Genomic DNA, 25633 nt, shown 5'->3' on the forward strand with positions numbered 1-25633 from the left:
TTGAACTGGTGTACTTTGGCGCCCCCTGCTGTGCATTTGGATGCATGACTGTCTGTGTGCACTCTGACTTCAGATGACTTTCCTTCAGTACCATCATGTCTGTGGGCTACATCAAAAACAGATGTTGGACTTATGACAACCGCAACATCTGTAACCATAGATCCAGCCACATCCCACAGGCCTCGAATTAGACAATATCCACTCAAATCAGATGCAAAAGAAGGAATAAAGCCTGTTATTAATGATTTAATTACTGCAGGCGTGTTACAGGAACATGACGCAGCTGAATGCAACACCCCCATCTTCCCTGTAAAAAAGCCACAGGGTGGCTGGAGAATGGTGCATGATTTAAGAGCAGTAAATCAGGCTGTTAAATCACGAGCTCCAAATGTACCAGACCCACACACATTGTTAAATGAATTACAACCCCATCAAAAATGGTTCACTGTAATTGATTTAAGTAATGCATTTTTCTCCATCCCTCTTCATAGTACAGCGCAGGGGTGGTTTGGATTCACATTTGAGAACAAAAAATATTCTTACACTCGCCTTCCACAAGGGTTTTGTGACAGCCCTACGATTTTTTCAGCGGAGATTAACAGATGCATCAGCCACCACACGTGGCCAGAGACCACACAGATAATTGTTTATGTTGATGACATTTTATTGGCAAGTCCCACCAAAGCGGAAAATGAAACAGAGGCAATCAGGCTGTTCACACATTTGGCAAAAACAGGAAATAAGGCCTCATTGGAAAAACTCCAATTTACACAGGAAAAAGTAACATTCCTTGGACATAACATTTCAGCTGAAGGGAAAGAACTTACTACATCACGTAGGGAAGCAGTACAAATGGCACCAAAACCGCTTACCGTCAGACAAATGATGGCCTTTTTAGGCCTAGCAAATTATTGCAGGTCGTGGATCGTTGATTATGCCATCATAACTGCCCCATTACAGAACCTAATGTTAGATACACATCAAACTTTAAGCGCACCTTTGCAGTGGACACCTGAAGCGGAAGAAGCATTTACAAAAGTGAAACAAATCATAACAGGAACAGGGGTGATGGCGCTGCCAGATTACAACAAGCCATTTACACAGTCTGTTGACTGTAAGGACGGTTACATGACATCAGTACTACTACAGCAATATGGTGAGAAGCAACGACCAATAGCCTATTACTCTAAACGATTAGATGATGTGGCTAGGGCGCTTCCCCATTGCGTTCAGGCGGTTTGCGCCGCAGCCATGGCTGTGCACGCGTCTGCTGAAGTAGTGTTGTTCCATCCTTTGACACTGTTAGTCAGCCATGCAGTTGACATCCTGTTGACACAAACAAAAATGTCATTCTTATCTCCTGCCAGGTTTTTACACCTTACTAATACCTTGTTGACACCAGCCAACCTCACTCTAAAGCGCTGTGCTGCTTTTAACCCAGCTACATTGATACCAACAGCTGACGATGGGACACCGCATGACTGTGGACAGTTAGTGTCGGTGACATGCAAACCACGTCCAGATTTGACAGACATTCCATTAGAAGACGGAGATGTAGTTTTTGTAGATGGCTCCTCCTCCAAAGCACCTGATGGAACAAATCATACTGGTTATGCAGTAGTTACATGCGACACTGTGTCAAAATCAGGCAAATTGGCTGGAAATCAGTCTGCACAGGCAGCTGAAATCGTGGCCTTGACAGAGGCCTGTAGACTTTTTAAAGGCAAGAAAGTCACAATTTACACTGATAGCCAGTATGCTTTCTCCACAGTTCATGTGTTTGCTGCTCAGTGGGCTAGGAGAGGTATGAAGACATCTAGTGGTAGGCCTGTGCAACATGCCTCCCTGTTAAAAGACCTTCTTGCTTCAGTCCTCTTACCTACATCATTGGCGATATGTAAATGCAAGGCACATACTGGCGCCACTGATGCTGTCTCTCTGGGTAATGCGAAAGCTGATGTTGAAGCTAAAAAAGCTGCTTTTACTGAAGCACTTACTGTTCAGTTGTTGCCTGTTGATGTTGTACCACTTGGCTTGCCGGATGAAGTCCTGATTGATATGCATGCTAATGCTCCTGAAAATGAAAAAGCAAAATGGGTTACTGAAGGTGCTGTTAAAAATGACTCTGGAATATATATGTTAAATGACAAGCCGTGTTTGCCTAGATGTTTGTTTGACGTCGTTGCTAGAATGAGCCATGGGTTGGCCCATGTCTCAACAGGAGGGATGGTAGACATAGTCAAACAGTCATTTCATATACCACTAGGACTCCAAACCCATTTTAAAAAACTTTTGTCGTCAGTGTATCATCTGTTGCCGTCATAACCCTCAGGGTAATGTTAGGCCCCCTCGGGGTAAAACACCAGCTGGTACATATCCTTTTGAGGTCATTATGATGGATTTCATAACACTGCACACTATTCAGAGGTATACGTATTGTTTGGTTCTGGTGGACTCATTCTCAAAATGGGTCACCATAGTGCCCGCTAAAACAAATGATGCAATGACAGTGGCAAAGGCCCTTTTGACACGTATAATACCTCAACATGGCATCCCACGACAGATTTGGAGCGACAATGGACCCCATTTTGTTAACAGAGTGATACTCCTGCTGACAGAAGCCATGGGCATTGAATTAAAACATCACTGCTCCTACCACCCAGCCAGTGCTGGATTGGTAGAACGCAACAATGGTACCATTAAAAACAGATTAAAAAAGGCTGTAGAACAAACAAACAGGCCCTGGCCAGAGTGAAACACTGGTGTACTCCACGGTGGGACGGTCCTTACACAGTTCTGCTAACCACACCAACTGCATTTAAGATAGCTGAAAGGCAAACGTGGATACACCAGTCACACGGGAAAAAGGTACTGAAACCCACCACAGCAGGTGATACACCCTAGTAAAACACAGAGATAGATCTGTTGTTCCTCCTCCTCCTCGTGGGATCCCAGGAAGTGCTAGCAGGGGCTCTAAGCTCACCTTGGTATGATTACACAGGTAGATGCCCCAAGGGCCTTAGCCTCATTATGTGCATACCACAAATACCGGACATTTTAAGTGACGTTACAATTCCACTAGAGGCCCTGGCTAATAAAGGCTACAAACCATGGAAACATGGTAAGGACTATGCAAATTATGATTGGTACATGCAAGTCCGGAGAGCAGACCAAACATGGTCTGCTCATGGTTGGTCTGACGTACCCCTCCATACAAGCTACACCCCTATTACCTGGCCCCTCACACCATCTACACGTACCGTTACAGCGGCATATCTGTCATTGCGAAAAACAATTGTCCAAAAACAAAACATCCTACTCCTAACCGTTAACACCACCGCGGTACCTCCTTCTTGTTTAGTTATGGGATTCTGCCCTGATGTACAAGGAACGGATCCCACCTTTTGGGTGAATATTTGTATTACACCTCCGGCCACTCCCGTTGTAGTTAAACCACGTATGGACATAGTGTTGTCTCCTGAGGCTAGACAGAATATACAAGTTATCAATGCTAAACCCATGCCAGCAGAAGAACCTGACTCGTTACTCGCATTACTGTCTGAGCATAATAATCACGTCCATCATCGTCTGCGCGCTAATTCTTGGTACCGTATGGTAGAACTATCTGCACGAACAGTAACTAATGATAGTTGCTATGTTTGCTCACATCTGCCGCATGCTGTAACATCCCCAACTTTGTTGTCTGCGTCCCTGCCAGCCCCTGACTCAAAGAACGTGCTAGATTGTTTACAAAATAAGTCCATGATCTCGTGCCCTCCTGTTTTACCAGTGCTAAAGACCCTCGAACCCCTAGGTCAGGCTGCTAAACACCTAAACACGAATGCTGTCCCTTGTGGTAGTTATACTCACTGCTATCCTTTATGCGTACGATTTATTGGTCCACCAACTAGCACCAAAGGCCTACTATCAGTAGACATAAACCATTGTGCCACCGTTCAGAACGTCAGTACGGTTGCCCCAATGTTTGCTAGAGACAATGTTTGGTTGAAGTGCGGTGACAAAGTTTATCCTTCCCCTCCAATTAATATGTCAGCCGTTTGTGTACCAGTAGCAGTCACAGATGGGTCTTTCATAGTTCATATGACAATGCCTAGTCGTTCTCGTCGTGAGATTATAACCTTCACCCCTCATGATCCAATATGGGGCTCAAACGTCCCTCACGAACATAGACATTGGTCAACTAGCCAAAAAGTCGTTCTTGCTCTTTTTCCTAACATAGGCGTGGGTAAGAATTCCCTTATGATAGAGACCCTCCAATACCGCCTTCACATGCTTCTTAATGCTACTTTAGCTGTTGATAACAAAATGAATGCTAGAACAGCGGCCACCGCGCAAATGGCTATTCAGAACCGTATGGCCTTAGATACGATTTTAGCTTCCACAGGTGGTGTGTGTGCTATGGTGGGTGCTACCTGCTGTACATACATACCTAATAACTCCTCGGAGTCCATCGAAGACGCCCTGCAAACACTCCGCAACCTGGAAGGTGCCATGTCAGCTGACGAGTCCAATGTCCATTCATCCGGGTGGGACTGGCTGTTCCAAGGCTCCTGGTTCCAATTTCTGCTACGTCTGGGTCTCCCTCTTCTGGCTGTGCTGCTGGTCGTTGGTCTTGCCTGCTGCTGCATCGTCCCCTGTGTGAAGAAAGGCATAGACAACATGATCATCGGTGCTATGCAGGTCCAGGCTTCCCCAGAGTACCAACTCCATGTTATGGGTCTCTCCCCATCTGCCCCATTGATGGACTAAGACCCTGCCACACCTTCCCATCATCACAGTGAGCGGTAAAGGTTCACTGCTACTGAGGGTCATGTGCTAGTAACCTCTGACCCTCCCTTACCAACTCCAAAAACACACTGAGACCTAACGCCCCATTTTCCACACCAGGATTTTGGGTCATCATTTGTACATACACTCTGAACTGTCTCCAGATCACCGTGGATCAGAATCGATGTTCGCCCCAGCAGGGGGGGACGGTGGGGAATTTTTCCCGTACTAGCTGTCGGGTTTTCGCCCCACCTCACGGTGGTCATCCCTGTTGTTTTGGTCCTATGATGGCACCGGGTAAACCTGTGAAGACGCCCGTCTGCTTGATGTTTTCCAAACCCACAACAGGGCGGATATGTAAGATATGCTATAGTGTGTGTGTGTTTTTTACTACTTTATTAGTTATAATTAAATGATTAAACGATAGTTAGAATATGAAATTATCCATGATTAACTGTGTGTGTGTTTGCAAAACATATCCATTGTCCACCACAGCTGGTTTAAACTAGTTTGGGCCAGTGTGGGTGTACGTGACCCACTGCATGGACATATGAGCTGTTTTCTCCCCCAAAGTTTTTGTGTTACCATATATGGTATTAACACTGCACCCAGAGCGTTGTTGCACAGCCCCTCTGGGTGTGGTCTATGTTTTCCTAATAAATACCTAGTTCTGAGGCATCACCGCAGAGCAATTCAACTTATATCGGACTTTTGTGTCTCTTTTTGTTGGGTTTTTCTCCGAGCTGCAGCTCGCACCCCTCTGCCTCTGGTCGCCTTTTAAGTCAGATAGTGTTTTTCTCCTTGAGTTGTGATTGAGCAACGGTCTTAACGTATTTAGACCTAACACTGTTACTTTAACAGATGTCTTCATGTGTTAAACTTAAAATACACTGGTGTGTGTGTGTTTTTTAAAGAAAAGACAACAAACAGGGTCGATATAAAATATAAATACAAAAAATTAGAAAGAATATTGAAATTTTTTCTTTTTTCAAAACTGTTAATTGAGTGCCAAAAATTTGTAATCAAGAGTTTTCCACAATTGGTACAGTAATTATGTACAAAAACCCAGCAGGATCAGGGTTAAATCAAAACAAAAGGAAACTGACAACAATAACAGTATCAAAGATAGTAATAGTAGGAATAATAGCAAAAATAGTGTTAAACAGATAATCAAGAGAATATACAAACATTTACAAAATTGGTTGAACAGGAAGTCGTGTGAGGAAAGAACACAAGTCCATGTTTGAGATAAACTTTTTTAAACATTTCACAGGAATGTGAAGAGAAACCAGAGAAACCAGAGAAAACCCTGATAACACCATCAATCATTGCATTGTGATCTTTTTAACATCAAGTCCACAAAGTTCCATGTTGGTTTGTATTCTGTTGCCCCTAACAACAGCATGGATCGTTTGGTTCTACATCGGTGGAGAAAACCAAACCAATGTAGACTAAATAAAATCCATGATCTGATAATTGTCCATCTCTACTCTTTGAATTCTAGGGCTATTATTGGAGATCTTATTGCTGGAGTCCATCTATTTGGTTCATGTTAAACAGCAACAGAAACCAACCAAGCAACCAAATCTCTAATGTTTTCTCTCAGCATAACGTAGACCAGGTCCAAAATGGCCGACACCAGGGCCTCGCTCCACAGCGGAGGAATCACACTGCTTTTATCTGCACCGGTAAACGTCTGAAGAACTCTGTGCTCCATGTGGCCGGCATGGTTTGGGGGGTGCCGCGGGGGGTCTCCAGTTGTGCTGCTCGGCGCGTCCCTGAGGCCCGCAGTGCCGCGTGCCCGTCTGCGCCATCTACCCTCTCCGGTGGCTCGCCATGCAGACGGGCCGGGCTCATACCAGACAGGCCTCCTACATGGACACTTCACGTCACTCACTCCTAGCTGGTCTGGCTCACCCACTTGTTGCACCACACTCACATACCCAACCCCTTGGGGGGCTGGATCGTGGGGCTGGGTGTGGAGGGGGCCGCCGCCTGTGCTACTAAGTAGTGGCACAGGGGCGGTACTCCCACCTCTGGCTGCCCTACTAATCCCTCCAATTTTAATTACACCTCAACACACCATCCCCCGGAGGGTGAGACCACCACTTCCACCCTCCGGAGCTTTTGCACCATTTACACATATAAACACATAGGTTGGATGGGGAGCACCGCTCTCCTCCATCCACCCTTTTTTAAGAGCACTTCATACATTCACTAAACACACACATTCACTCAGTGGATAGGGAAGTGCCTCTCCATTGGGGAATGGAGAGGGACCATAACAGAGTGGTGGGTAGCTTCACAGATTTGGGCCTGTCGGGTGGGGGCCCGGCCCCTCTGTTGATGGCTGGGCCGCCGTTTAGAGATCGGGAGGGTGCAATTGGGCGTGGCGGGGCGGTGGGTCTCTGGGGGGCATGGAGGGGTGTTGCTGGGTGCTCTCTTTGCAGGGTCTTTCCGGGCGGTGCCGGCCTGGTGGGGCGTAGGGGTGCCCCTTTCCTACGGGTGGGGCTTTGTGCTTATCTTGTCTCCTGGTTGCCTTGGGGATGCATCTCGCGGCGTGTGGGTCCAAGGCGGCCTGCGTCTACACCAGGGTTGCTTGGCACTTTGGGGTGGTGCTCTTTATTGGGGGGCGGCTCTAGCTGTTCCGGTGGTCAAGGTTGGTATCGGCCGCTTGGTAGGTCTGTCCTGCTGGTGGGTGGGTTGGTTCTGCGCCTTTAGCTGGGGGCTGCTGCTCTGCATCGGCTGTGTGCCAATGGGGTGCCTCCCTCCCGCGGTGGCGGCCGCCGGTCGCTCTGACAATGCCCCCCCCCCATGCCCCATGGCTGGTGCTGTCCGGTGGGCGGCGGGGCCTGAGCTGCTGTTCTTGCGCCGTCTGGGGCTGTGCGGTCTTGCTGGGTTGTGGCCGGTTTGTGGGCTGGAGTGGGTGGACGCCCCCACGAGGGTGTGGCCTGGGGGCTCGCCCTTGGGGGTCCCTTGTCCTGCGGTGGTGCCCTTGGGATCCGGCGGGCCTGGCCAGCAGGGTGGGCCGGTCCTGGCGAAGGTCTTCCGGGGCGGGTGGTGCAGGCCGCGCCCTACCATGCCGGGCTCTACGGTGTGGCTGGGCCCTTTGGTGGGGGGCTGTCTAGGCGACCGTGGCTCAGGTGGTAGTGGGTTGTCTTCTGATCGAGAGGTTGGGGGTTCGATCCCAGTACCTGACTATGTGTCGAAGTGTCCTTGGGCAAGACACTGAACCCTAAGTTGCTCCCAGTGGTCGACTAGTGCCTTGCATGGCAGTCCTGTCCCACTGGTGTGTGAATGTGAGAGTGATTGGGTGAATAAGCTGAGATGTAAAGCGCTTTGAGCCTGCTTCAGTGGTGATAAAACTCTATATAAATCAAGTCCATTTACCATTTTACCGTTTAGGGCTCATCGCACGGGCGGCATCAAGGAAAGGAAATGTGGCACGCTCTGGGGTGCTCGGTCGATGCGCCTGGGGGCCGGCGGAGCTCTCTGGGCCCTCCCCTTGGGGGGTTGGGTGCTTGGGTGTAGGTGGGTTGCGGTGGGCAGGATGCTGGCGGGGGGCCTTTGGGTTGGGGATTGGGGTTGGTGGCGGGATGCGCTGGGTGCTCGGCTGCTTGGGGCTTCCTCTGATGTGTGTGTGGGGGGCGGTGGCTGCCACTCGGCCTGTGATCTTGGGGGCGTCTGGGGGGCTGCTCGGCTGTGGGGGGGTGGCCTGGGGCTCCCTGGCCCCCGCTCTTTCTGCTGGCCTGGCTGCATTTGCAGGCCCGGGGCAGTTCCTGGGTTTGCGGTTGCGGTTTTTGCACATATACTGGTATACGATTCACTGGCACGCCTTGGGTTGTGGGATAAAACTCATACTGGGCTTTAGACACGTTGATCCCAAATACCTGCTTTAGGTACTACCACTCACTCATTCCCCCTGTCCACAGCCACCACCTTTATAGCTAAGCTTCACACTAGTCACTATACTGGCTGGATTACACAACATAATAAGCACAATATGCACATCTCACTCTCACTGTAAAATAATCTATTCTTCCCCACCCTTTCTATTTCCTTCCTTGAGTCTCCCCCCCCCCCCCCCACCTATGTGTAACACTGCTCTCCCTTTTTATATCCTGCCTGTAATAAAAGATTTCTTTCCCGTCCTTAGGGAGGGCTGGTGATGGTCACAATTAATTAATAAATCAATTTATTTTATTGCAATAACAAAACACGCATTTCTTTCTCATAATGATTGCACTTCTTATAGTGTTGACTCGCTTCACTAGAGCAGTGACCACTTTGAGAACCTGCCCATCTTCTGTTGGACACTGACGTTGTAGATACCACGCTTTATTTCATCTCCTTGCGTGTCAGGCTAGCAAAGAACCCTTTGCTAATGTCACTCACACAAGATTGCAATTGTAAGTAAGAAATAGTCTCACATTTTAGTTTTTTTTGAGCTTCTTCTGTTGCATTCCTTCATACCGTCCTCATCGTAGAACTGAGACGCGTGGTTTAGATAATCGATGACATTCACACATCTATAAAACCGTTCAGTCTTCTGTTCCTCAGGTGAAAGGACGAGTTTGTTTCCTTTGGGAGTTTTCAGGACTGCAATGGAGAATTTTGGCACATCTGATGATGTGACGTCACCACCTTCAATGGAACCGAGAACATATACCGTCTTGACTTTTCCTGAGGATGTTTGTCCAGGTGATGAAGATGAGATGTCCAGCTTTCCATTGTGCCCGTGTGATTTAACTGATCTTTCATCTTTTCCAACCATCCTATTTCTGACCATCTTGTTCCTTTTCTTCGGGGCTTGTGGATATTTCATCTCTTAATGGTTGTAATCCAGAACGAGCGTTCACCACTTCATCGTTGGTGTCTTTTAAGGGTGATGCGTCGTCACCCCCCACTGTCGTTGATTCTTCTTCTGCTGTTCCTGTCTCTGTGGAGGCTGTGCAGAAGTCCTGACCCACAGTTTTCTCTCCATCTTTACTTGTTTCATTGGAAGCTACACCCTCATCCTGTGTTAGCACCTCCACTGTGTCTATGGTTGGTCCAGGTGATGGTGGACTCGTCACCATACCCCAACCATCATCATTGTAGTTTTCTGATGTTTCTTTCAGCTCAAAGTGTTGGTCTACAGAAGGTTTAGATGAAGAAACGTGAGCCTGTTTCTCTGTGGAGTCTTCACCACATGATGCTAACTCATGGTTCTGTGTTAGCACATCTCCTGGGTCGGTGGTTGGTGGGGTTTGGTCCTGACATGGGACCTTTGAGTTGTCCTTCTCTGTGTCTGCTTCCTCAGCTTTTCATCGTTTCTTTAATTCTGCTGTAACTGCATTATTATGTCTGATTACTTCATCAAAAACTAGTATAAATTTGACCAAATAATCAGTCATTGATGAGTCTGACAAAGTCAGAGAGGAAATGTTTGGAGTTTCCACATCTGTATCTTCAGTTTCCATTTACATGATCAATATAAATCAACTCAATTTAGATCAAACATTATTATATATGTATAAAGTACTGTCCCTGTGTTTTATGGTACTTAACGTATTTGTGTATTATGTACATCATATTAAGAATTGTATTCTTTTAATTAAATTGGGAAAACTGTAATGCAAACTTTTGACCAATGCCCTCCCTGCCCCCTCACAAACTACACACATGGGTGGGGGGTAGAGCAGAAACGCCATATCGATAATAGTGAGCCTCTGAGTTTGTGTCAGGTTTAGCAGCAAAGCATTCTTTATAAACCACATGATTCTGGTCAAGTTTACCATCTTCCTACGTCTGATTTACGTGTTGTTGTAACTTTGTAGCGGTACCAACATGTTTCCTGGATTCAGTCTGTGTTCAAAACAAAACTCGAAGCATTGATGGTGCATTCAATGTGCCTCAAAAAAACTGGATAGAATGAAATACATCATAAAAAACTGGCCCGCGACCCTGAGAACAGGAACAAGCGGATCAGAAAACAGATGGATGGATGGATGGATGGATGGATGGATGGATGGATGAGAAAGTGGATGCAACCATGGATTTTACTGATGCAGGCACGCAGTGACCGATGCATCTCGATTTCACCCGTAAATTGTACCGATGTCACTGAATGAATCCATACACTTGCATCGCACATGTTTATATCTAGATACCGATTCATATCAATTAATCTCCACATGCTTAGTGTGTACGTATGTAATATTGTCTCTAAAAACAGTTGTAGGAGGATAAGGGTAGTTAATAATGGGTTATATGAATGAGGATATTAATTATGATTATTAATATTAGCTCAATGAATTACTGGGTGACACCTCTTAAAAAGAGGAAATATGTCTAAGAGCTCATGAAAAATGGGAGCAAAAACTAAAGTGTTTATATTGTTGTTCAGTGTATGTATATTGTTCAGTGTGTATATATATATATATATATATATATATATATATATATATATATATATATATATATATATATATATATATATATATATATATATATATATATATATTGTTGGTGGTTGATGGTCACAATTATGCAATAAAATAAATTCATTTATTTAATTACAATAACAAAACATGTATTGCTGTCTATAAAATATTGCACTTACTGTAGTTGTTGACCTTTGACAGCATGTACAGACATAGTGAAAAAAATAGTATTGTTATGTTAAATCTGGAAGTTTTGTATCTTTTCACATAATGTGAATATCAATAGTAAAACATTTTAGTCATAAGTATTTAAATTAAAAATAATATTTGATGAGCCAACCCATCATTATCTATCTATCTATCTCTGTATCTTGCTTTTGTGCAATGCTTTACTGTAATAATATTAATAATTTGTATTTTGAACCTGTTACTAAGATATTAAAATTGGCTTTTATTTACTTGTTTGTGTTCTTTTATATGTGTATGTGAAACACTTTTATCAAAATTAAAATCAAATGTTAAAAAAAATAATTTTACTCATGTTTTCTAATTATGTAAAGTATCTTTGTGGTATGGTATAGACCACTATGTAAGTGTTAGAAATTATTCTGATAATAATAATATAACTAATAATATAAATAATAATATAACAATAATGTAAATATCAATTGCTTGATATATAAAACACCATATAAGGGGGGCCAAAAGAAAACCTGTCCTAGAGCAGCAAAGAGGCTAGTGTTGTCATTGTGTTAGTGGTATTATAACATGTAAAATAAATATATATATATATCAAATGGTAGAAGTTCTAACATCCATTGTTCCTCACACCAGCCTCACAGTAAATAGTCAGTCACCAGATTATCTGGATACTATTTGGACTGTAACACTGTTAAGATCACCTCCACCATAAAACAATGAACTTTAAACGTGAGCAGCTTTATACGAGCTAAAACATCCACAGACTGAATGAAAACAGGAGCAGAAAACTGCTGAAATAAATCCTAAACAGTCCTATTGTGTGAGGAGACCTGGTCCAGGACCTGTGGAGGACTTCAGTTCTCCCTCTAATTTACTGTAAATATCCAAATATCTCACAAACAAGATTTATTTGGTTTTTCTGTATTTCTGTTTTGGTTTTAAGTCAGTAAAACAAAATAACCACTGTTTATTTGTTATTTTGATTTAGTTTTAAAACATAATAACCACAGAACGAAGGGAACACAGATAATAACCATCTTTAGCCTGTTTTTATGAATATTCATAAACTACTATCTAACTGCTCCCTGGGTGTCTGTAGTTAGCAGCCCACTGCTACCCCTCTGGAATAATGGGTCAAAATACAGAGAATGAGTGAGTGATCAATAAAGTTACATTATTTTATTTATTATTGATCAGTTGATTATCCAGATGTGTCGCTGGTTTGGCTGGTCCTGAGCTCTACGTCTGGTGTCAGCAGTGAAAGTGTGGAGATGTTATCTCTGTGTGGCTACCGTTAGCTGGAGGTTAGCTGTGGGCTACATGGTGCTGTGGTGTGATGGACGTCTGATGGTGGCTCAGAGTGGGAGTTGTTGTGGTAGAATGTTCTCCTGTGCATCAGGACTTAAGGCCTGTCTGAGGGAATGGGTGAGGAAGCTCCATGACTTATTTACCTGTGATGTACCATGGTGATAATTGATAGACAGAAAGACATCATTCCATTATGTTACATGTACCGTAATATGCAATATTACCTTAAGTTGTTTAGATTTAAACTGACTTGTAGAATACCTCTACTTTATTTTCTTCATCAACACTTTAAACATATTTTATTTTTATTCATAATTGTAGTTTTAAATGATGAATGTCTTTTAAATCCTCTTTTTGTGTATTTCTACACTGTAAATGCTAACATTCAAATTAATTAAATATGATAAGTGAACCAAACTCAGTTTTCATCAACTTGTTATGAACACTATTTTTAAATAAGTAAGCAGTAATTTGGAGTTTAAGAACTTGCTTAACTTAATGTATCCTAGTTAAGTCAAATTAGAAAAAAAAATGAATTGTACCCAGTGTCCTTTGCGGGTTCTTTCAGACATGCGCAGATCTGCCTCATCAACTTCGCGCTTTCCAGAACATTCCCGTACACGCAAACGGCCATCTTTGATGCTCAGAGAGTGGTGAGCGGCGCGCATTTTGAAGTTATCGTCGGCGTTGTGGGAGTACTTGTGTTGAGTTCACTTTGGTAAGTACATATTTTCCTCTTTTTTCCTCTCTCCTCTTGTGGTTGTGTGATAGCAAACTGTGTGTAGGGTGACCAGATGTCCCGCTTTGCGCGGGACAGTCCCGCATTTTTAGTGCTTTTCACACGTCCCGCAAATTGAGACGTTGTCCCGCTTTGACACAAGTGAGAGAGAGAGTGTTTTATTGGCCGTGAAATACACGGACCTTATTGGGTCCAGTGTATGACCTTAATTGGATGTGCGCTGCAGCAGCTGCTGCTCTGCGCACGTGTCATTTCTACTTGCACGTGATTTTCTCCGTATATACTGCTACCCCCGTCTGATCAACCTGCACTGAAAATGTGAAGCTATTTGAACATGCATTAATCAATCAGAGGAGTGGATGGCGTGCCCCATGTTATTGCATCCCTTCAAACATGGTCTCACAGTGGAGAGTCAGGCCTGGCTGTATATTTGGAGCTGTTCTCATTCTTTCTAGTAGGGCTGTTCAATTAATCGAAATGTGATTACAAGTTCAATTATTACACTAAAAAAAATAACATGATTGAGAAAAATACAATTATTATTAAACAATTATCATTAAATAAATAAATAAATGAATAAAATTATCAACCATTTATTTTATTTTATTAGGTTTAAATTATACACATTTTTAATTTACTAAATAAAACACATTTTTACGATTTAGGATAGCTACAAAGAATAAACCACGGCACACGAGAAAAAAATATTATTATTACTAACTTTGAGTTATATAATATAGGACACATCATGTGCATTAAGTGTTTTTTGTGCATTAGTGAACAATCTTGATTTTAACGTTTGAGGTATTTTATTGACGTTTACAGAATATTTTATATCTTTATTATCTTTATATATACTTTATTCTATATCATTACATTTTTATCACTAAACTCAGTTATTAATATAGAATGATAGAAATTATGAAAATCTGTATATAATCTCCTGCAATAGATTATTAGTGGCACCATATTGATGCCTATTTCTGTGTTTATAATTTTGTGTTGAAAAAGTTTCCTATTGGATTGCAATGTACCGTCTTAGATTATATTTTCACCTTTTTAAAAAGAATTGGTGACTTGAATAATTAAATTCTATCAGGATTTTATATTGCAGTTGTATAGTGTAAACCAGTGTTAAGCTTGTTTTGTCTTTTACTCCTCTCAGGGACAGAACGTGTGAATGAGTTCTGTAGTATGTCTTGTTTAGGGGAAGGTCTGGATTAGGGCACACTCAGAATGTGTCTAACTGCATTCATGCTGTTCTGTGAAATGGCAAAAGCACTATACTAAAATGAGCAATTCAATATAAAATAAGCTATAAAATACATATCTCTGATATTTGGACACAGTTATGACAGTGATTTGTTGAAGGTTAGTCATGTATGGGTATATATTTGAAATTATTGCCTTAATTGGATATTCTTTTTCACAGTCCCCCATTCAGGCTGAAGCAGAGGGTCAACTGTTCACCCATTACCCAGTCTCAGCAATTAAAGGTATATCATTCAATATTTGTATTTGTTTCATGGGTTGGGGTAATAGACATAAAATAACACCACTACAGTTGGATTATATATTTTATTGTCTATTTGTTCAAAAATAATCAACTACATTAATTTAAAAAAAAAATGATTTCACCTTTTAGTTTGTGATTTAAAAAAATCTGTATATATATATATATATATATATAAAATAACTGCACATTTTATATATATGTGCAGTTATATATGCACAAAACATGGATACCATACATGGACATTATCTTCATGAAAAAATAACTCTTGCACTATACAAATTAGTAAAATGATTTTATTAGCATTATGTGAAGTAACGTTATTTGTGTAATATTATAAGTAGTTATGTATTATTCACCATAGTTTCATATGTTAAGTTCTTAGATTTGCTACAATATAAATTGATTGATGGCAAGCTTAATGTTGCTATCCCTCTCCCTCCCTCCCCTATCCATTTTTCAGGTTGTTGCTGAGTTTAATCGCATCACAAGTAAGAATCTTGAAGGAGACTTTTACAAAGCCCTAGACCAACATACCCCACACTTCATTGAACTTTTCAGATCCAAAAAAGGAATGTCAGGACAAAAACTGACCGACTTGTTGTGCCACATAAACTGGATGGTAAGAGTCCTGTTGTGCTTTTTCAGATTTTGAGTAAATTACACTCCATTATAATGGGTGGCGGCAATGCACCGTAGGCCTCTGTCACATACAAGTCACGCTGTCTACATGCTGCTGTGGAGAGCAAGCAAGACATGTGACCAATGATATGTATCCATGAGTACACTGACTTAATCACTTCAACAGTTTAAATGTGCTCTTTAAAATCATTTTTCGCTACCTATACCAGTTGGGGACTATTCATCCAACAGGATTTTATGTCATTCTTAGTAACAAAAAAGTACCACCATATGGTTGTTTGCCCATTTCAAGTGAGTGCTTTTTCTGCTTAATGCTTGCACTGGGGCATTTCATTTTACATTTAATTAAAATGTTGATTTTGTATTAACACAAAATGTTTACAGGGAAAGTGGGATGTTTATATATGAACAATTATACTAGTAAAATTAAAGCCCTATCTCTAAGATAAGCATGCACTGAGTAAATACAGAACAGTATATCAACACACTGTATTCCCCCCACATCCTCAAAATGCTAGAAGTTCTTAATTTGTCTGTTCTGTGTATTTTTAGTCACCAGATGTGACAGCACTTGGTTCTGTTGTCCTCAAAGGCCTTCCTATTCTACTTGGTGATGACTCCAGTGAAGTGTACAAGACTTGCTATGTAAGTAACATATTGAAAGAATGAAACATATTGATCTGAATGTATTGTCAAATCACATTTTATTTAAAATATAATTATTTTCAGTTGATCAGAATCAGGTTGATTATGATTCCACTCAAAACTGATCAGAATCCCGAGTAAACTGGTTTGTAGTACAAATGTAATTAACTGTGGACCCACCATCATGAAATTCCTGGAAAAGTAACTGAATTAGAAAAAAATGATTTTCCTGTGTATTTTGGAAATATAGCCTATTTTATTTTAATGTTTGCTTTTACTACTGGACACACTTTGTGTTGTACATTGCTTTTAATGAATGTGTCAGCAAAGAGAAATTGTAATCTTATAATTAAACATGGTAGCACTTAGTTGTTGTGTAATGTTGCATTCAATAGATGATGCTACATTATTTAAAACATATTTCAAAATAGGTTTCAAATTGCGCCACAAGGGGGTACAAGCCAGTCTACAGAATTAAAATACAATGTCAATTATTTGCACCAGGGGATTTTTACCCTAAAAGAAGACCAGATTGAAAACATGTGTGTGTGCTTCTCTTGCAGGATACAACTAAAGAAGAGGTCCTCGCCTCAGTGACAGTTGTCAGTGAAGATCCTCAGCAACAGCTTCTAAATGCAGTGCACTTCCAACCCATTTCCAATGCCATCATCATTGAGGGAGGTACTGTCATGGACAATATTAGGGACTTTCCCCAGGCAGTCTGCCTCATCTTTGGGCTTTAGTCGTTTATAGACCCCCAAAATATTCTGGAGAATTCATGGATGAGTTTGCTGAACTGCTGTCAGTTGTATGCACTGAATACAACTTTTTAATAATAACAGGTGACTTAAATATTCATGTAGACAATAACATGGACAATACTGCCAAAGAACTGTATGCTTTAATGGATACTTTTGGTCTTATACAACATGTGACTGGTCCGACACACACTCAAGGTCACACTTTGGATCTGGTTATCTCTAAAGGTGTTGATATCTCTGCTGTTGATGTAAGAGACTTAGCTCTATCTGATCATTTCTGTGTCTTTTTTGACCTAGAGACTGTAACATCTGTTCCCCCTAGTTATGTGTGTTTAAAGAAAAGGTACATAAATGAGAACACAAGTGCACAGTTTATGGAAGCCATAGCAATGACACCAACATTGAGTGCTGAGACAGTTGATGATCTTCTGGATGAGTATAATAGAAAAGTCTGTAATGTCATAGATGTGGTGGCTCCAATCAAAACTAAGAGAAAACCAAACACACAGAAAACACCTTGGAGGAGGACTGAGATAATGCAGAATTTGAAATCTGACTGTAGAAGAGCTGAGCGTAAATGGAGATCAACAAAACTCCAAATTCATCTAGAACTGTACAAAATAAGTCTGCGAAAATTCAATGATGGCTTGTTCAAAGCAAGGCAGCAATACTTTTCTGAAATTATTGCCAAAAATGTCAACAACTCTCGCACGTTGTTTTCTGTAATTGAAAAGCTCACAACCCCCCAGATCAGATAGCCCCTGAATTACTGTCAGCTGGAAAATGCAATGAATTTACTGTATATTTCAATGAAAAAATACAATCAATAAGGTCAAACATCAGAACAAACCAGCAAAATCACAAAAAGCTTGAACAGCTTCAACCACTGAGGGATGAGTCAACTACAATGTTAGAGTTTATTACAGTGAACCCAAAAACAATAGAGGAAACTGTTCAGCAGCTGAATCCATCAACGTGTTGCCTTGACACAATACCCTCAAACTTCTTTAAAACTGTTGTAAAGTCAATTATCACTGATTATTGTCAGATAATTAACTGCTCATTCCAATCAGGCACCGTACCAAAATCCCTGAAAGTAGCTGCTGTGAAACCGCTGTTAAAAAAGAGAACACTGGATGCCTCTATACTGGCTAACTATAGACCAATCAGAACCTTCCATTCATGGCCAAGATCATTGAGAAGGTGGTCTTCAACCAACTGAGTCAATTCTTAACATTCAACAAAATATTTGATAAATTTCAGTCAGGTTTTCGTTCTCATCACAGCACTGAAACTGCTCTTATCAAAGTGATCAATGACATAAGGTTGAACACTGATTCAGGAAAAGTATCTGTTCTCATTCTGTTGGATCTAAGTGCTGCATTTGACACTGTAGATCATACAATTTTGTTGCACAGATTGCAAACATAGGTTGGACTAAATGGAAAAGTAATGCAATGGTTTAAGTCATACTTGGAGGAGCGAAGCTATTTTGTAAACATTGTAAACTTTGAATCTGACAGATTACCAATGTCCTGTGGGGTTCCTCAGGGATCTGTTCTTGGACCTCTTCTGTTTAGCCTTTATATGCTTCCTTTAGGACAAATTTTACAGAACTGTAAGGTTGATTATCAGAGCTACGCAGATGACACACAACTATATCTATCACTGAACCCAGATGACTATGGTCCCATTGAGGTGTTGTGTGACTGTTTAGAAAAAGTAAACTGCTGGATGAGTGAAAACTTCCTTCAACTAAACCATGACAAGATGGAGGTGATTGTCTTTGGTAACAATGAAAAGAGGACTGCTGTCAGCAAGTATCTGAGTCTGGATCTTTAGAAGATAAAGACCAAGTCAAAAACCTTGGTGTTCTGATTGACTCAGATCTGACATTCAGCATCAGATCAAATCTATCACAAAAACATCTTCTACCACCTAAAGAACATCTCCAGAGTGAAAGGTTTAATGACTCAGAAAGATCAGGAGAAACTGGTCCATGCTTTTATCTCCAGCAGACTGGACTATTGTAATGGTCTTCTGACAGGAATCCCCCAAAAGAGCATCAAACAGCTACAGCTGGTTCAGAACGCTGCAGCTCGGGTCTTAACCAGAACAAAGAGGTCAGAACACATTACTCCAGTTTTAAAGTCTTTACACTGGCTCCCAGTCAGCCTCAGAATAGACTTTAAAGTTCTGCTGCTGGTGTATAAATCTGTGAATGGGTTTGGTCCAGAATACATCAGTGACATGTTAGTCAGGTATGAACCCAGCAGGTCTCTGAGATCTATGGACACAGGTCAGATAGTGGAGACCAGAGTTCACAGTAAACATGGTGATGCTGCTTTTAGTTGTTATGCTGCAAAGAAGTGGAACAAACTGCAGCAGAGCTGAAGTCAGTATCTAATGTGAACATTTTAAATCAAAGTTAAAGGCACTTTTTTTCTCTACTGCATATGATTGAGAGAGAGATTTTATGTCATGTTGTTGATGTAATGATGATTTTACTGATGATTTTAATTGATTTTACTGATGATTTTAAATGTTCTTATTGATTTAAATGTTCTTATTGATTTTAAACAATTGAATGTTTTATCATGTAAAGCACATTGAGTTGCCTTGAGTATGAAATGCGCTATATAAATAAATTTGCCTTGCCTTGCCTTGCCTTATATATGCCCTTCACTTAGATTACCCAAAATGCATGGCAAACACGTTCACGTTCATTCAAGCCGTCATGCTTGGATTGGGAAGCAAAGCCCTCCCCCCAAAATTGCTAGGTTTGAAAAATAAACTACTGATGTAGACCAGTTCATACAGTACCAAAACTTACTGTTAGTAAGAATATTGTTCTTATTTCTATTAAAAAGTTCTAACTTTCCGTGTTTAAAGTTTAAAGTTATGTTCTAGGTATAATGTTGAAGTTAAATTTGAATTTCAAATATATTTGTATTGTTTGAAAAAGTGTTATTTGTTTGATCAATGTTGCCCAAAAGATGAAACCAGTGTTAATTGTGGTTTCAGTCTTGATTTGTTTTTATTTTGAAGAGCGGACAAACAGGAATTTATTTTTGTTAATGTGCTTTTGTCATTGGGTTTCAGATTATTACTTAAAAGTACAGGCACCAAACATAAACCTAACTTACTGAAGTAAGAAATATTATTTTATAAAGATTCTCTGAGATTTGCTCTGAAAATAATGTTTCTTTTAACTGTTTCATCAACATGATTATTTTATATTCTGCATAGAGAACTTTTGTTTTTCTTTTTTGTCCAAAGCTACAGCATGTTACAAGGTAACTAAAAGATTTTAGTTTAATTGTTTGAAGCTAATGTTTAATTCAAATGATGTAGTACATTTGGTGATTTTTGCCTTCATAACGAGCATAAAGAACAGTTTAGTGCCATGTGTCTTGTTAAATGCATTGTTGAAAATAAATTTTAAACCCACTGTTAATCCATTCATTGTTCTTGAGTTTTTATATCCTGCTCTATTCTCATTCTATTATAGAATTGTTTTATTTCAACAGCTGAATGTGATGGAGAAAAACTTAAAAGAACTAAGCTATCACTTGAGTACTGAAAGCCCACAATAAATAAGTTACTTTAATCTAATTTATTTAAGTTAATTTGAGTGCTGTAAACTCAAAATAAACAAGTTATTACAATCCAATTATTCAAGTTAAATTGAGTACTGTTAACTCAAAATTACTAAGTTATAATAATTCAATTATTTAGGTTCATTTGAGTATTGTTATCTGACAATAAATAAGTTAATCAAATCTAATTAACTTAAGTCAACAAAAATTAGTTTTTTTAAGGCAGCAAGTTTGCATATTTTTTTTAAGTAAAGTCAACTTATTGAATTTTACAGTGTATAAACATAACTTTGTTTGACTGGTGCTCAGGGAGTATGGAGGACCAAACCTGTTAAATGTATAAATAAATAAATGTATAAATAAATATTGGAATAAATTAGATAATTAAATGTGTGAATAAATGAATAAATGGGACATGAATAATTCAATGTCTTAAATTGATTTCTACATGTATTTATTTATTTCTACTTTTATTTATTTCCACATTTCTGTGTACATATGCTAATGAGGTAGGAGGGACTAACCTCAGTCTCATCCCAATCAGATCCACTTCCTGTTGCAGCAGATGGGCGTGGCTTAGATGAAGAAGTGAAGATGGCTGATTTCAGAGTTTTAGTGAATGACTTACGAGCTTTAGCTGATGAAGTTGAAAACATTTCACCAAATGACGACCTTCACTTTTATCTGGATAGTTTTATTAATCTCAAAACAAGCACAGTTGTAGCTATAGTGTGTTAATATATGTACATGTTTGATCATTAAAAATAGGCTACATTATTATTAGTCTATGAGTTTTTATTACATACAATGGTTAGATCATTTCACAGACAGTTTTCATTTCATGTCTATTGTGACCTTTCTCATTGTTTTGGATAAACAGAGTCCATGATTTATTCACTACATTGTAAGACAATGATTTGGATGAAAGTATAACCTACATTCTGCAGCTCCATCACAACTGTGGATACAAAATGATGGTTGGACACCTGAATACACAAGGCATACACATACAAAGTAAGTATTATTAGTATTTAACCTAAATTGTTCTGGGATTATTCATCAATAAATTGGTATTTGTCCTACTTGCTGATTTATTAAGATGTCAAAAAGAAGCTTCTTTACTGACAGTCATTCTAGATTTTTGGCTATTTGTGAATTTTCTTCCAGGTTTGGGAATGATTAACAGTTTAGATATTCTTTATCTGTGTTTATTGTATACATATTCATACCTTGTCCTTTCTGACTCATACACTAACATTTACAACACATGAAAGCAGGTTTATGGTCCTTGATTAATATCTGGTCAGTATGGGGTTTGAACCCATGACCTTGGCGTTATTAGCACCACACTCTGAAAAATGTATAAAAATATGGTTATGAGTTAAAACAATCACGGTTCTAAACATCTAGAAAGTTGGCAGTAGAAAATTCAGCAGTACTCATCCCGTAGCTTAAAGCTGCAGTATGTTTTTTTTTTTTTTTTGTTAATGTTATTTGGTGAAAAATCCATAATCATCTTTGAGCATATTGTAATCCAAAGTGTTCTGAGTAGACAGTGAATCTCTTCTCCTTCTCCAGGCTCTGAAAATGAAGTTTATCAATACAGAATGGATGTCAGCCAATCAGAGTTCTTTCTAACAATGGGGCCATCCAATGAGCTGTTTTAAGCATTACTATTGGCTGCTTGAGCTGCTCGTCAAAAGTCAGTGTGTTCTTGATCTGAGAGTAGATAAAGTCTCATGGCTTTATATTCCAGCAGAAATCTCTAACGTGACTTCTGTCAAATCAAGAGGAAAAATGAAGACTGAGGTGGAGAAGCAACAGAATAAAGGCACAAACATGTTCATGAGGAACAGAGTCACAGAGGTTCCTCTGACTCTGTGTGTGTGGTGGACTTCACTTGATCTGCTTTCAGTCCGTGCACAGTCTGCCCTGAGTCAGACAGAGAGTGATAACAAACGAGATAAATAGCTTGTAAAACTAAGAGAAACATTATCTAAGGTGGAGACAGAGAACAGACACATCTCATCTGCAGTGTGGAGTGTGTCTGCTCTGATCAGCTGTGGCTCTGAGCCTCTTACTGTCCTCACAGCAGTGAGTGATACATGCTTTTATGTCTCTAAAACATCAGAAAACTCTCCAATAACACAAGATAAAGTCTCTACATTTGTTACTAGTCTCTATGGAGAAAACAGTCACAAAGAGTTCCACAGTTGTGTGTGTGTGTGTGTGTACGCAAGAGTTCACAAGAAGTCTGGTGAGTTTTTCAGGAGGGGAGGGGGGAGTGTGGAGCGTCTCAGGATTCTACATACTGCAGCTTTAAAGCATGATATAACAACTGTAGCACAACTAGCATGTGGTTAAGATACATGTGTGTTTGTTGAGAGCTGACTGAACAAAGGCTATTGATTGGTAGCCTTTGAAATTGGTAAAAAAATTAGGATTTGATGAAGGAATTTGAATTCCCTCTAAACTGAGGACCAAGATAAGACCACACACTATCATTACTGTTGTTGACATTAAGATTGAACTGTAAGAGAAAAAAGATACAGCATGAGAGGGATTTTCAGAGCCTTTTGAATGATAATCTTTGCAAAATGCCTAGTCAGCTGATCCACGGACCAATCAGATCATTCATTCATTCATTATACACTGTGGTGACGCTGACAGCCTCAGCAGGAACATAAAGCACAAAGTGTGGGGGTCCTGTCACAGGAGCGTGCACGTAGCCAGGCTGACATCACCTGGGTTAAGAGAGTGAGTTGATATCTCAGTTCATAGTGCAGCTGCTCTCTGACAGAGAATGTTTGGTTAGGTGAAACCCACTAACAGAGATAAATCCAGGATATACGTATCCAGCTTTGTAGTACAGGCCCACAGAGCTACACATCTTTAAACTACAGATGATCAGTGTGTGTGTGTGTGTGTGTGTGTGTGTGTGTGTGTGTGTGTGTGTGTGTGTGTGTTTTCTCACCCTGCAGCATTTGTAGCTTCAAACCCTCCATGAGTGGCTCTGATTGGCTGCAGGCAGCTCAGAACTACATGAAGGCTCTGCAGTATTCTTTAACACAAGGGTTCTCAACCTGGGGGTCAGGACCCCATTTGGGATCAGGAAACACTGTGAGGGGGAAGATGACTAGATACTATGGCACAAATAATACTAAACTTCCTCAATAACAGCACTGATCTTATCATAGCTATCACACACACACACACACACACACACACACACACACACACACACACACACACACACACACACACACACACACACACACACACACACACACACACACACACACACACACACACACACACAGGGCCTCATAGCTCAGAGGGTAGAGCACTGGTCTTGTAAACCAGGGGTCGTGAGTTCAATTCTCACTGAGGCCTTCACTCACTATTACCTACAGGGGGCGGGGCTAATGGTTTGTTCACACCCTTTAACTGCTCTAGGATTGGTTTAAATGGAAAGCGTCACTTTCCAAGTGAGCTGAAGCGTCTCCATGGTAACTCCCAGCTGTGACAGCAGGGGGCGTGGTCTCCTTCAGTCCCTGCTGCACATATCTGACCAAAGCGTTTCTTCATCATCTTCATCATCACACACTTCTGTGGTAACGTGGAAGTTGACTTTTATTCTGAAGGACACACAGCTGTTCTTACTGAGCTGCAGGGTTGGACTCAATTACATTTTCAATTACAATTCATTTATGATAATGTTTTAGCCTCAGGAACTCAATTACATTTATGTTCTTAATTACTATTGTTTAATTACAATTAATCACAATTACTGAGCCTAAAATAAATAACCTAATAAAAGTTAAGCTTTCTGTTAGCATCTCTAATGCTAACAGCATCTCTAATGCTAACAGGTCCTAAATCAGCTGTAAAATACACTATAACATGTAATTTATTTCCTATCTATTGATTACCTTGTCAGGATTCATAATCAATGAAAATATAGGTTTTAATATTTTTGGTGTGAAAGTCTGAGCATTTTTTACCCCTAGATTATTTTTTTTTTAAATATTAAAATGTGGGACAGTTTGATATGAAACATATTTTATTAATTATTAACTACATATGTGTAGAACTACTGTACATAGAACTGTAACATGGTTCCACACTTTAGCGCTAAATCATTATTGAGAATTTTTATAGAATTTTTATGGCAATTACAATTACAATGTCAATTATCTATTAACTAATTTCTAATTTAAATACAATTAAAACAGCAACATATTTTTTAAATTATAATTATAATTATGTCATAATTGAAATGAATTATCAATTACAGAATTATAATTGACCCACACCCTGCAGAGCTTCATGTGGGTCAGAAATGACTCGTATAATTTAACTATAATATTTAGTGGGAACCTTTGAAACGTTTGTTATTTAGAACATATTTACAGTTGCTCAGGTAGTACAGGGGTAGTCTTCTTATCCAGAGGTCTTCTTCTGATCACACTGCTATGTGCCAAAGTGTCTTTGAGCAAGATGTTTTAATGGTTGACTGGTGCCTTGCATGGGAGCTCTGTCCATTTCAAGTCCTTTTACCTGAAAGCTGGGATTTATGACTGTTTGATGATTTACTGCTAAAATGGTTCTAAAGATGGTGCAGGTGGGACCAGATGAGAAGAATGAGGATATTATTGGTTCTTATGCTGAGTCTGAAACTGCTTATGAGGACGACGACCCAGTTTATGTGTTTCATAAAGTTCTATAAAGGAATGAGAATCCATCCACTCATCATAGAACAAGAAGCTTCCCAGGACCAACATCTGGATCCACAGTAGTTTCACCAAAAGATTCCTGGGATATGTTCAATATAACTGAGGAGGTTCTAAAATGCACCAACTTGGAGAGAAGAAGAAGCTCCATGAGAAGAAACTATTCATCGTGTGGAGTCATTGTCAGAATAAGTCAAACATACCACCCATCATGAGGTCCTCCACATCACAGGAGATGTCAACATGACCATGGTGAGCTTTGTGCAGAAGAAAGGAAAG

The 25633-nt window shown here is 40.3% G+C and overlaps 1 long non-coding RNA gene and 1 other non-coding gene across 2 annotated transcripts; one reads left to right on the forward strand and one right to left on the reverse strand.

Moving 5' to 3' along the window:
• Positions 1–601: 601 nt before the first annotated feature.
• On the reverse strand, positions 602–2063 carry LOC114460151 (uncharacterized). The gene is made up of 3 exons (XR_003673559.1): positions 1998–2063; positions 1408–1588; positions 602–1326 (listed from the first exon to the last, which is right to left on the reverse strand). It is a non-coding gene; the product is annotated as an uncharacterized LOC114460151 (long non-coding RNA).
• A 21878-nt stretch (positions 2064–23941) lies between these two features.
• Positions 23942–24014, forward strand: trnat-ugu (transfer RNA threonine (anticodon UGU)). Its single transcript has one exon. It is a non-coding gene; the product is annotated as a tRNA-Thr (tRNA).
• Positions 24015–25633: the final 1619 nt, after the last annotated feature.

Source organism: Gouania willdenowi, unplaced genomic scaffold, assembly GCF_900634775.1.
Source record: "Gouania willdenowi unplaced genomic scaffold, fGouWil2.1 scaffold_410_arrow_ctg1, whole genome shotgun sequence".
Taxonomy (NCBI): Eukaryota; Metazoa; Chordata; class Actinopteri; order Blenniiformes; family Gobiesocidae; genus Gouania; species Gouania willdenowi.